General features: G+C 37.8%; 1 pseudogene; it reads right to left on the bottom strand.

Annotated features, from left to right (window-relative positions):
* Positions 1-1,025: 1,025 nt before the first annotated feature.
* On the bottom strand, positions 1,026-1,795 carry Gm8534 (annotated as a pseudogene).
* Positions 1,796-11,676: the final 9,881 nt, after the last annotated feature.

Genomic DNA, 11,676 nt, shown 5'->3' with positions numbered 1-11,676 from the left:
ACACACACACATATATATATATATATATATATATTACAGTCTCACTTGGAGGGTGGAAGGAACAAAGTTCCAAAATGATCTCACATAAACTTTACATATATACATACACATAGTTAAACTTTGTGTGTGTGTGTGTGTGTAGTTGATGGATGGAAGGAACAATGTTCCAACAACTTTATTCTTTCTCCTATGGTTTATATATCCCAGGAAAATCTTTCAAGTAGCATAAAATTGCAACATGATTACATTCTAGTTTTCTTCTAGTGAATAACTATGAAAAACAGTATGTGGCCCAATACTTTTACAAGAAATAATATTATATAGTACAAGTAAAGAAAACAAATTATTCCCAAGAACCCACATCCATTTGTAACTAAGCAACTTGTTATAGATTAACAAAGTGTGAGCAATCGAAGTCGTTTTCTCAGCCAGTTTCTCTTACTGGCAGGTGGCAATTTGTAGAAAGGATTAATTATTTCAGAAAGGATTAATTATTATCTATATGTTAAACTAATCTTATGGGTGGGTATGGGGGACTTTTGGTATAGCATTGGAAATGTAAATGAGCTAAATACCTAATAAAAAATGGAAAAAAAAAGAATCTTAAAAGAATCACAAATCTTAAAAATATATAAAATATAAAAATCAGTCATATATTCTTTAAATCCTCAGAATGCATATCTATTTATCAGCAATTCTTATTAAATCATATCAGGAAGCTGAGGGCAAAAATGGATATTAGAAATCAATCATCACCAGTCCAGCTTCGGTGAAAGTCACATCAGTCAATACTACCATTGTTTTTGTTCCCTGACCATAAATTGTCTGTAGCTTAATTAAGAGTGTGCCTTTCTGAACTTCAAATTGTTCCCTATAGTTTTCTACATTAGAGCCAGTAGCAAAACCATCTTAACCTAGCTTCACTAACAATTTATTTTTCCAAATGCTTTCTTTTTATTTTTTAATATGCCAAGCTGTGACTGTTTACTAACTGACCAGATTACAAAAATACCATGGGTGACACCTTAGTTCATCTGTCTAATAAGCATGTTTATCTGGTATTCCATGTTGCCAGCATCTCAACCTTCCACAAAGTGAGTTGTCTTTTTCTTCATTCCACCTCGTGGAGAAGATAATTTGAAGGACCACAGGAAATTATTCACTTCCTTGAAGCATTTCCCAACTGTATAGATCTCATGACCTAGATCCTCCATGCAGATGATGCCAAATTTACCAAGAGGTTGAGCAATCAAAGAATCATCTGTCAAGGCAACCCACTTCTTATTGATTTTGCCATAGCCTCACTTGTAGATGAGCTCATTTACTGACTTCAGGTTAGGGTACCCCCATGCAGTGTACGGTTTCACAATCTGCAGCATGTTATTTGAAGCCTTGTTGAGCTTAACAAAGGTGCCATTGAAGATCTGTCGAAGACAAAGAAGCTGCAATACTTTGCGGACCTTTGGCTCCATTGATACCTTGGATTGTGATGACAAACGCCAATTTTGGTTCTGTAGACACATAGAAGTTCCCAGCTTTCCTTGCCATCCTGGCCATCTGAATCTCAGTGCGGTACATCTGCCTGTACTCCTTGTTGCTTTGCCTTCTCATAGCTGAGCTTCCTCCTTGCCTTTCACAGTGTCTTCAGGACAAACTTCTTCCTCAGGTGCTTCACCTTCAACTCTGCGAAATTCCTTTGATTTTTCTTACGGGTTTCTGACACAGCAGGAAGCTTTTTCTTAAGGGTTTCTGGCACATTGGCAACCTTCTTTTTCTTCTCTAGGACAGCCTCCATGGTTCTAATCGGAAAAGAAGAGAGCTTCCAAATGCTTTCTAAGGGTAGTGGTCATAACTGAACATAGAAATAACATTTCTAAGTTCTTTCCTAGGGTGATGATTGAAGCATTAATCTGTTCCAGCAGCAGTACCTGAAAGAGATCAAGCATTATTACTGTGAGTGCTAGAGATACTGCCCAGTGTGGGGCTGGAAGCCCCCTTAGAGTGTTCATACAATTCTTAGAGGGATGTGAGGGTAACAAGTAGAGCAGAAGTCCATAACAGCATGAAGTCCTCAGGGCACATCGTTCTCGGGGCCATGTCTCAACCAAGCAGCACCCATCATGGCTATGTCAAGCAGTGGGCTGTATCTCATAAGTTCTAAAGCCATTTTCATTTCTTCTGCATGACCATGGCTAAGCCATTTCCAAACTATAAGCCCAGCCCACCCACACATTCTTTTTAATTCTTCAACCTGTTCTGTCCACACCAAACATAAAACTAACAAACGAAGTCTACATGCCCAGATCTCATTGCAAAAATACAAATAATATGAAAGATCAACCCAGTATCTCTGCTCCAAAACCTGCCTGTCCTGTAGAAATGTTTGCCAATGAGAATTACCAAGATGAATATCAGTACACAGAATTTAAAGGAGCAATCATAAATTTCATTTAAAAATTCATGAAGTTTAAAGAAGACACAAAGAAGCACCTCAGTGAAATTAAGGAGAAGGAACTAAAGGAGAAAAAAAGAAAAAAAAAAAAAAAAGACCTGAGTGGTGCCCAAGAAAATATAAGACTGATGGAAAGGACTACAACAATCCAGGGCTTGAGAATGGAATTCAATAAAGAGATAGAAACATCAAAGAATACTATACATAAATAAAGATCAAACTGAAAAACGAATTACTATCACAATAAAAAGTACAGTATAACTTTCAAAGTTCAAATCGTTAAGAATGTCAACACTTTAAGATCCATTGGGCTTGGTGGCACATGCCTTTAACTCCAGCACAGCATTCAGGAGAAAGAGGCAGACAGAGCTCTGTGAGTTCAAAGTTAACCTGGTCTACAGAAACAGTTCAAAGACAGCCAGGAATAAACAGAAAAACCCTGTCTTGGAAATAAAATAAAATAAATAGAAGTTCAATGTCTCTATACAACTACAAAATCTTTTAACTGTGAGCAAAATCAAAAGCAAGTTACTAGCCAGGCATGGTGGCACACACCTTTAATCCCAGCACTCGGGAGGCAGAGGCAGGTAGATTTCTGAGTTTGAGGCCAGCCTGGTCTACAAAGTGAGTTCCAGGACATCCAGGGATATACAGATAAACCCTGTCTCAAAAAACAAAACAAAAAAAAAGCAAGTTACATGCTTTGTTGTTCCAAAAAGGAAGAAACCGGGCACAGTTAAAAATCAAAGCAAAGCAAAATGAACACCTGAAATGTAAATAAAATCCTATAGCCAATGGCTTAGTTGGCCATCAATGGGAGGAGAGGCCTTTGGTATTGTGAAGATCATATGCCCCAGTACAGGGGAATGCCAGGGCCAGGAAGCAGGAGTGGGTGGGTTGGAGAGCAGTGTGGGGGGAGGGTATAGGGTATAGGGCTTTGGGGATAGCATTTGAAATGTAAATGAAGAAAATATCTAATAAAAATGCTTTAATTAAAAAAAATCCTATAGCCCATTGTCGAGCATCTTGAACTCATGATCTTTTGGATTCGAAAGGGCTTGAGCAACTCTACTTCTCCAGCTCTGCCATCTGCAGCACACAACTTGTATCATAAAGTCAGGCCTGCTACACTCACAACACCAGCCTTTGTCCTTCATGGTGGTCCCATGGTCTTAGCATCTTCACTATTCTAGAGTCTGTACTGCAATAGAGGCTGCCCCTTCATGAAAGACCTTAACTATCTTCCTCAGGAACTCTGACTTAACTAGATGGTACCATGATTCAACTTCTATTCATGATCCTTTCAACCCTGCAGTTTCCAAACCAAAACCAGTAACATAGAAGAATCCTACACATTAAAAAATGTGGTTGCCAACTTGAGATGCAACCTTAGTTCCTCTGGTGCATAGCTTCTTTGTACTGAGCCTGAGGAAACAATTCTGAGAAGATTTCAACTCAAATATGCTATCTTTTATTAATCACAGATAACTAATTTTAGCTCCAGCTAACCAGAATCCAATAAAACTAGTAAAGCAATGGTTCCATTTCCACAGGCTTTTAATTCAAAATATCACACAAATGGTCCTCAGTCTTTCTTCTGAAACTCCACAGGTCAAACCTCCATTGTCTACATTTTTCTCAATATCATTATCTTCCAAACTCTCATAGAACCACCTTGTAAGCTCTAGTAACTCAATGGCTTTTCCAGCTTAATGTTCCAAATACTCCCATAATCTTCTCTAGAGCAATGTGACAAAGTCTATCACAGCAAGACCCCATTCCTTGTACCAGTTTGATTTCTGTTGTTGTCATAAAACACTGTCAAAAGCCAAGATTGGGAAAAAGGATTTGGTTTAGCTCACATGTTAAAGTCCATCATTGAGGAAAGCCAAAGAAAGAACTTAAGCAATGAATTGGAGGTAAGGACTAAAGCAGAGACTGCTGAGAACACGGATTACTGGCTCCTCCTTGCTTATGCAGCTATCTTTCTTATAAACCCTGGGCCTACCTGCCTATGAATGGCATTATCTACAGAGAGCTATACCTTCCTACATCAATTATGAACTAAGAAAATGCTCTATAGGCACAGCCATGGCCAATAAGATGGTGACAATTCCTTAACTGATGTTCTTTCTTTCCAGGTTATTCTCGGCTTGTGTCAGGTTGACAACTGAAGTAAACTATGACACAATTCAATAGGTTTCTGCCTGTCCTTTTTTTGGCAGAATACCATGTCACTAAGTTTTATGAGAGTCATTAAATTTTTCTTAAGTAGTATTAATGGAAAGAGGTAAAACAAATACCTAAAGAAAACAGTGGCCAATGAAACCATGGTAATTGCATTTTCTCCATTTAAAAATTTATTGTTGTTGTTGTGTGCATATATGTATAATGAGAGAAACCTTAGCTCAAAGCAATGTTGAAGAAATGAACCAACTCCTTCAAAGTCCTCTGATTTCCACACATCCACATATGCACCTCACACCTGCTCTGTCTCTGTCTGTCTGTCTGTCTGCCTGTCTCTGTCTCTCTCTGTCTCTGTCTTTTTCACTGTCTCTCTGTCTATGTCTCTCTCCCTGTGTCTCTCTGTTTCTGTCTTTTTCTCTGTCTCTATTTCTCTGTCTCTCTCAAATAAATAAATATTTTAATAATAGGAGCATTTGTACAAACTGGGATAAGAAAAGGAACCCTTTGCAGGGAATAAGGTGTCCTGAGGGAGAAGGAAATGGTTGTAGGCAAAGATGCTGTGATGAAATTCATTACTTTGTACTTTCCTAAAATGTTAATTTTCAAAAGGAAACATCTATGAAGGCTTAATGGTGAGAATCTCTAAGCAACTGCACTGTGAAAGGGGTTTGTGAATTTTATAAGTGTGCATCTCATTAATATTGTTTCTCTTATCTTCTTTACGTGTTTTCAGGCATGCCGTGTTCATTAGTGTTTCTGGAACAAACAGGTTTCTGAGAGATGTTTACCTGTCTAGGAACTGATAGACCCATCTGAATTAACTATTACCAAAAGAACAAAAGTATGCCTTGGGAATCCTATAATCTTTGGGGAAATTAATACGTCATGCTTCCACCCAGGGCCAGAAATATAATGGAGATCCCATTCTTCTGACCAAAAATGATGTAGCAGCAGAGCTGAAAAAGAATGATAGAAAAATGAAAACCTCCTGAAATAGCCATGATTTAAGGAGAAAATATCATCAACAAAGCCCTGGTACTTTCACATTCTTCCCTTTCATATGGTATTTCAAGTCCTTTGAAAAATGATTACATATACAATTCATTGTGGAATTTCCATCTATTACTTTTTCAGATCCCCTTCCCCACTCTTTTCCCACAAAACATCTTCATCTGTCTTGTCCCTTTCCTCTCACCACTGGCTCTAATTCTACTTTTATATATTTTGGTACTCTCCGATTTTTCCTCTCCCCAGCTCATCCTTAAGACCACTGGTTTCTCCTCCCAATACTCCCTTTCTTGTCTTATGACACATACACACACACACACACACACACACACACACACACACACACACATCTAGGGTGAGCATATTAAAGGAAATGCATGGCATTGTATTTATTTCTTCTTTTGATGTTTTTGTTGCATTTGTTTACTTTTTATTTTCATGTGTGTGCCACTGTATGCATCTGAGGATCAGAAGACAAGCACAAGACTTGGTGCTGTCTACTATGTGGGTTCTGGGGATCAAACTCAGGTTGTCAGGCTTAAGCAGAAAACTATTTTACCAATTGAGCAGTCTTGCAAGGCCATTTGTCTGTTTTTCTGATTCTGAGATTATCTACGTAAGATAATTTCTAGTCCTACACACTTTTTTCTGCAAATGTCATGACTTATTTTCTTTATGATGGAATAAAATACCAACATGCATATGTATCATGTTATCTTTATTGATTAGTTTGCTTATGGACACTTAGGCTGTTTGTATTCCTAGTTATTGTGAAGAGTAGAGCATTAAGCATAAATGTGCAAATTTCTCTAGGGTAGAGAAGTCCAAGAGTGATATAGCTTAGTTGTCTTTTTAGATTTTTGAGAAAACTCCATACTGATTTTCATACTGAGTGAACTAATTTACAGTCTCACAAGTAGTGACTGAGGCTTCTCTTTCCATACATCTTTGCCAGCATTTGCTGCTGTTTTTGTGATGTTAGCCAGTCTGACTCAATAGTTTTCATTCCTATATTCTTGGTGGCTAAGGTTGTTGAATGCTTCTTTAAAATGTTTATCGGCCAATATGTGTTTCTTCACTTGTTTACTTTTCTCCTTTTCTCTAGGTTTGTCCATTCATTTCATTAGCCCATTTACCAATAGCTGATTTTAGGGTGTTATTTTTAGAGTTCTTCATGTTATCTGGATACTCGTCTTCTCACTGAGGGGTAGCTGGCAAAGATGCTCTTCTCCTCTATATGCTGGCTTTTCACTCTGCTGAGTTTCCCTTGCTGTGTAGAAGCTTTTGGATTTTGTATACTATCATTTGCTATTTCCCCTGCTAGTACATTTCTTTCTGGAAAGTTCTTGAATATACTTATATCTTGAGGGTTTTCCCTATTGTTTCCTCTAATATTTTCAGAATTTCATATCTTACATTGAAATCTTAGGTCTTTGAATTGATGTTTATAAATGGTAAGGACTATGAATCTAATTTAACTATTCTGCATGTGAATATTCAGTTTTTGAGCACCATTTGTAGAAACAATAATCTTTTTTGTCCCCAATGTATGTTTTTGTCAAAACTTAGGTTGTTAAAGCTACATGTATTTATTTCAGGGCCATATATTCAGTTCCATTTAGTATATATGTCTGCTAAGCCAGCACGATGTTGTCATTATCACTCTAGATCTGTAGTATACTTTGAAGTTAGGGATTATAATCCCTTCATGGTTATTCATTCTGGTTAAGTATTTTTGGCTATTAATCTCTTTTGCATTTCCATATGAATTTCTGGAATGTATTTTTCTTGTTCTGTGAAGAATATTATTAGAATCTTCATGGTAGATGTAGTGGTAGATAGGACATGTACTCAGTACTGAGCTACCTGAAAATAGAACACCTATGGGGGAAGTCCTATGGTACTGGTACTCTATGTGGTATGGAGTGCCTTGGTGGGTGAGGTTTAATGTGTGTGTATGGAGATGCCCTGAAAATGGGGGCAAGACTAGAAAAAGCATTACCATTCTTGAAAGTAATACATACATATAGAGTGTGATCATAAGCAGATAGTAGCATGGTGTGCTTTTGACTCCTCCTTAATTTTTTAATCTAGATTTCTTAGTTTTTCTATGATGTCCATTTTGGGGGTATCAGAAACAATGAGCCCAAGGTGCAGGATTAAAATGATTTATCACAATAGAATTGATATGAACTTTTAAATTTAACTTAAAACAATTTTTGGTTCATTGTGAATTTCACATCATGTACCCCAATCTAAGTCATTTCCCCCTCCCCTCATATCCACCCTCCACCTTTGCAACCTCCCCCAAAACAGAGAAAAAATTCCATCAAGAAAGCTATAGCATGTCACAGTGTGTCTCACAGTAAACCCTTCTGTTCACACTTCTTTGCTTGCAAATGTTCATTGCAATGAATCATTGGTCTGATTCAAGGCCTCTGGCTTCTGCTACACTATCAATACTAGAACCTCACTGGACTCCTCTCTGATATTCTGTTGTTGCCCTTTGTCAAGGAGATCCTGTAGTTTTAGATCTCTAGGGTTGGCCCATTCATGCACTCCAGCAGTTCATCAATGGAGTAGATGTTGGGGTGGGCCAATTAAAAGTCCTGGATCTGGACCTGGGGGAGATCTGAGCTAGTCAGTAGTCCTCAGACTAGCTCTACTATGCTCCCCCAGTGAGGTGGTGGGCCTGCTGTTCCAAGGGCTGCAGCAGTTGACTGGCAGGGACCTCCTGTTCTCATGAACCCAGGGCGCTTTTCTCACATGTCATAGGTGGCAAGGGTCAAGGGTAGAGGAGTGCATCTCTCCCTCACCCATGCTGCCTCATGGCAAACAAGTTGCAAGGCCAATTCTTACCCTCTGGGTTCAGCTCACTTGTGCCCTCACCATCAGGATCACCTCTACTGTGTTGCTCAGACAAACATTCTCCTGAGTGCTGCAGCAGGTGAGGGGCAGAACCAGCTCTCCTTTTCTCATAACCCCAGGGCCAAGTCCCCAGGTCTCCCACCTGCTGCAGTTTGGGAGGGGGAGTAGAGAAGAAGGGTATCTCTCCACTCAGCAGATGAGTGGTAGCATCTCTCATGCTCATGATATGAACATTTTGATGAAGAATATACACTGTGGTTGGAAAGAGTGTGGGCAAATTTTGAGGCGGAGAGAATGAGTTAGCATGAGAGCAAGAGTGAATGAATGAGCTAGCAAGTCAGTGAGAGACCTTGAAAGAGAATGGAGTTAAGTTACCTAGTCTTGTCACACAGAGCATATTTAGAGAGTTGTGTTTAAATAGCTAAGAAGAATGCAACATACCATCTTGCTGATCAGAAAATTTCATGGCACCATTTGTACTTTCTAAGACTATGCAATTTGTGTAAAGTACCAAGGATGTTTAAGAGTTAAGCTTCAAATGTAAATAAAGAAAATGTCTAATAAAAAATAAAATTAAAAAAAGAAAAAGAAAAAAAAAGAGTTAAGCTTCAATTATTTGTAGAAGACACCAATTAGTCATCATAGAAGTCAACATTGTAAGTCACTGTGTTATGTTCTACCAGTGGTTCTCAACCTGTGGTTCCTGAGCCATTTGGGAGTCACATATCAGATATCCTGAATATCAGATATTTACATTATGACTCATACCAGTAGCAAAGTTAGTTATGAAGTAGCAATGGTACTGCATTAAAGGGATGCAGTGTTAGGAAGGTTGGGAACCATTGTAAATGGTTAGGGTCTGAATATTGGAGTGTAGGGCATTTGGGTTTTTAGTTTTGGCATTTGTGTCTTTCTTCATTTGTGTATTCCAAGATCCCACATTACATTTGTTTACTATATCTCCTTAGGTTTCTCTTCCATGTGGAAGATCAATATTTTTTGATATTTAAATATTTTAATGTGATTGCTTTTATAATGACTATATTTTATATTTATGACTGACTATAGATGAAAATCAGTACTTTTCTAAGTTTTTCAGTCAGTTGACAGTATTAAGTAAGAAAGATCCCTGTTTTTAAAAAAAACAGAAATGAATGAGCAAGAGATTATTGAAAATTCACCATGGCAACAACCCTTTCTCTTGCATTTGCTATTAAAAGCTTTCAGAGGCATTCATGCATACCAAATAGGCAATAAATTTTGGTTGAAAAAGATGACCCTAGCTTTGAACTTAGCTGGAATATGCCTTTTTTTTTCAGCTGGAATATTCTTGAAGCAATGCCTATGCCTGCTACTACATTGGTGGTATACTGAGAAAGGAAAGTGCTTCTATTGCAGATATCTTTGTACTTATATTTCAAGATGCTCCTTCAGTCCAGCTTTCTCACACACAAACATCAGCATGCATCTTTTGTGTCATAATTTATAAGACTAACCTTGGTTGGGACTTTTATGAATGAGACAGACTTGTGAGAGAGGGCCTTAATTGCTCCAAGAAGAAGCTAAGATTTGGCTTGGCAATGGCTTAGTTTGAAAGCATTGTCCAGGAATCAAAATCAATTAGCTATGAGCAATAAAATGTCAGGTTCGGTGGCACACACCTATGATCTTGGAAGGTGGATGTAGATGGGACGACAAGGAGTTCAAGTCCATCCCCCGACCCAGGGTGAGAAAAACAAGACAGAAATTACAAGCTTATACACTAAATTAGCATATGCTATCATAACTTAAGAACAGTATTTACAAAGGTAAACTACAGCTATATGTTTGTTTTTTATTTTTTACTGATTAATTTTGTTATCTGACAAGATCATAAATTAATATAATATAATATAATATAATATAATATAATATATTCTAATTACTTTTTCCCCCATCTACCCTCTCTTATTAGCCTCCCATTCCTATAAATCTCCCTCATCTCTGCCTGTCCATTTTCAAGGTTCATAGCTTTTGGTTTGGTTTCGTGATCCATGAAGTTTTATCAGGGATGTCTGCATGGCCATTGGATTTGAGCTATTCAGAGTACACTACTGGAAGCAATTATTCCTTCTCTCCTTGAATATATCAGTAGCAAATAGTTCAGCAGTGAGGCAGAAAGTCCCTTAAGCTTCTCCTCCATTCATTTCTGGCTGCAGATAGGTACATTCTTCTGAAGATCCACCGAAGCTATCCTCAGCTGTTGCAAGTGCATGATTATAACGGTGTGTCTCGCCCAGAAGATTGCTTTTTCCAGCCCATTCGTGTAATCTGAAATTCTCTCTACAACTGGCTAGTGATCAAAAACAAGTTTCAATAAACTGCAATTTCTTCTTATGTTTGTGACAATACTGCAAAGTGAATTTAAACATGATTTTCTGTAGGAAATGGGGTCTTCTGTCTACGGATAGATGATAGGTGACTTCTATATAACAGTTTTGGGTTTAAGTTTATTTTGGAAGACATGATTCGAATTCAAATGCCCTCATATCCAACCTTCATCTGACTTTAGGAACACCATAACCATTGGTGATAGTCATATTTTCCTTATCCAGGTAAATGGCTGAATGCGCAGGAGAATTAGAGGTTTCAGGATCCTTTTTGATGCTTTTTGGTGGTCCCTGTGTTTTCCCCTTTCTTCTACCTGCATCTCTAGTCCTGACTTTGGAAAACATTGCTGCTATTTCTTGCTAGACTATTTGTGAAATCTCTGTCAATTCTCAATATGATAATAAACAATTAGTTCCTATCCTAAAAAACAAAATGAACAAAAAACAAGAGAGATAAGCTTGCCTATAGTAGTACGAAGAAAATGTCTCTAAACAGGTTTCCATGAGAAACCAATAGCTAATGGCAAGAATTTTGAATTTCCTTTTATGGACAAGAATTCACAACTCAATGAGCTGTTATTCTCTCATAACACCTTTTAAAAATTGTTCATAGCAGCCATATTTATAATAGCCAGAAGCTGGAGGCAACCCAGATGTACCTCAACAGGAATGGATACAGAAAATGTGATACATTTATACAATGGAGTACTACTCAACAATGACTCCGTGAAATTTTCAGGCAAATGGATGGAACTTGAGAATATCATCCTGAGTGAGTTGACTCAGGCATAA

Source organism: Mus musculus, chromosome X, assembly GCF_000001635.26.
Source record: "Mus musculus strain C57BL/6J chromosome X, GRCm38.p6 C57BL/6J".
NCBI lineage: Eukaryota > Metazoa > Chordata > Mammalia > Rodentia > Muridae > Mus > Mus musculus.
The sequence above is the reverse complement of the archived record's forward strand: the minus strand, read 5'-3'. Positions and strand labels throughout refer to the sequence as shown.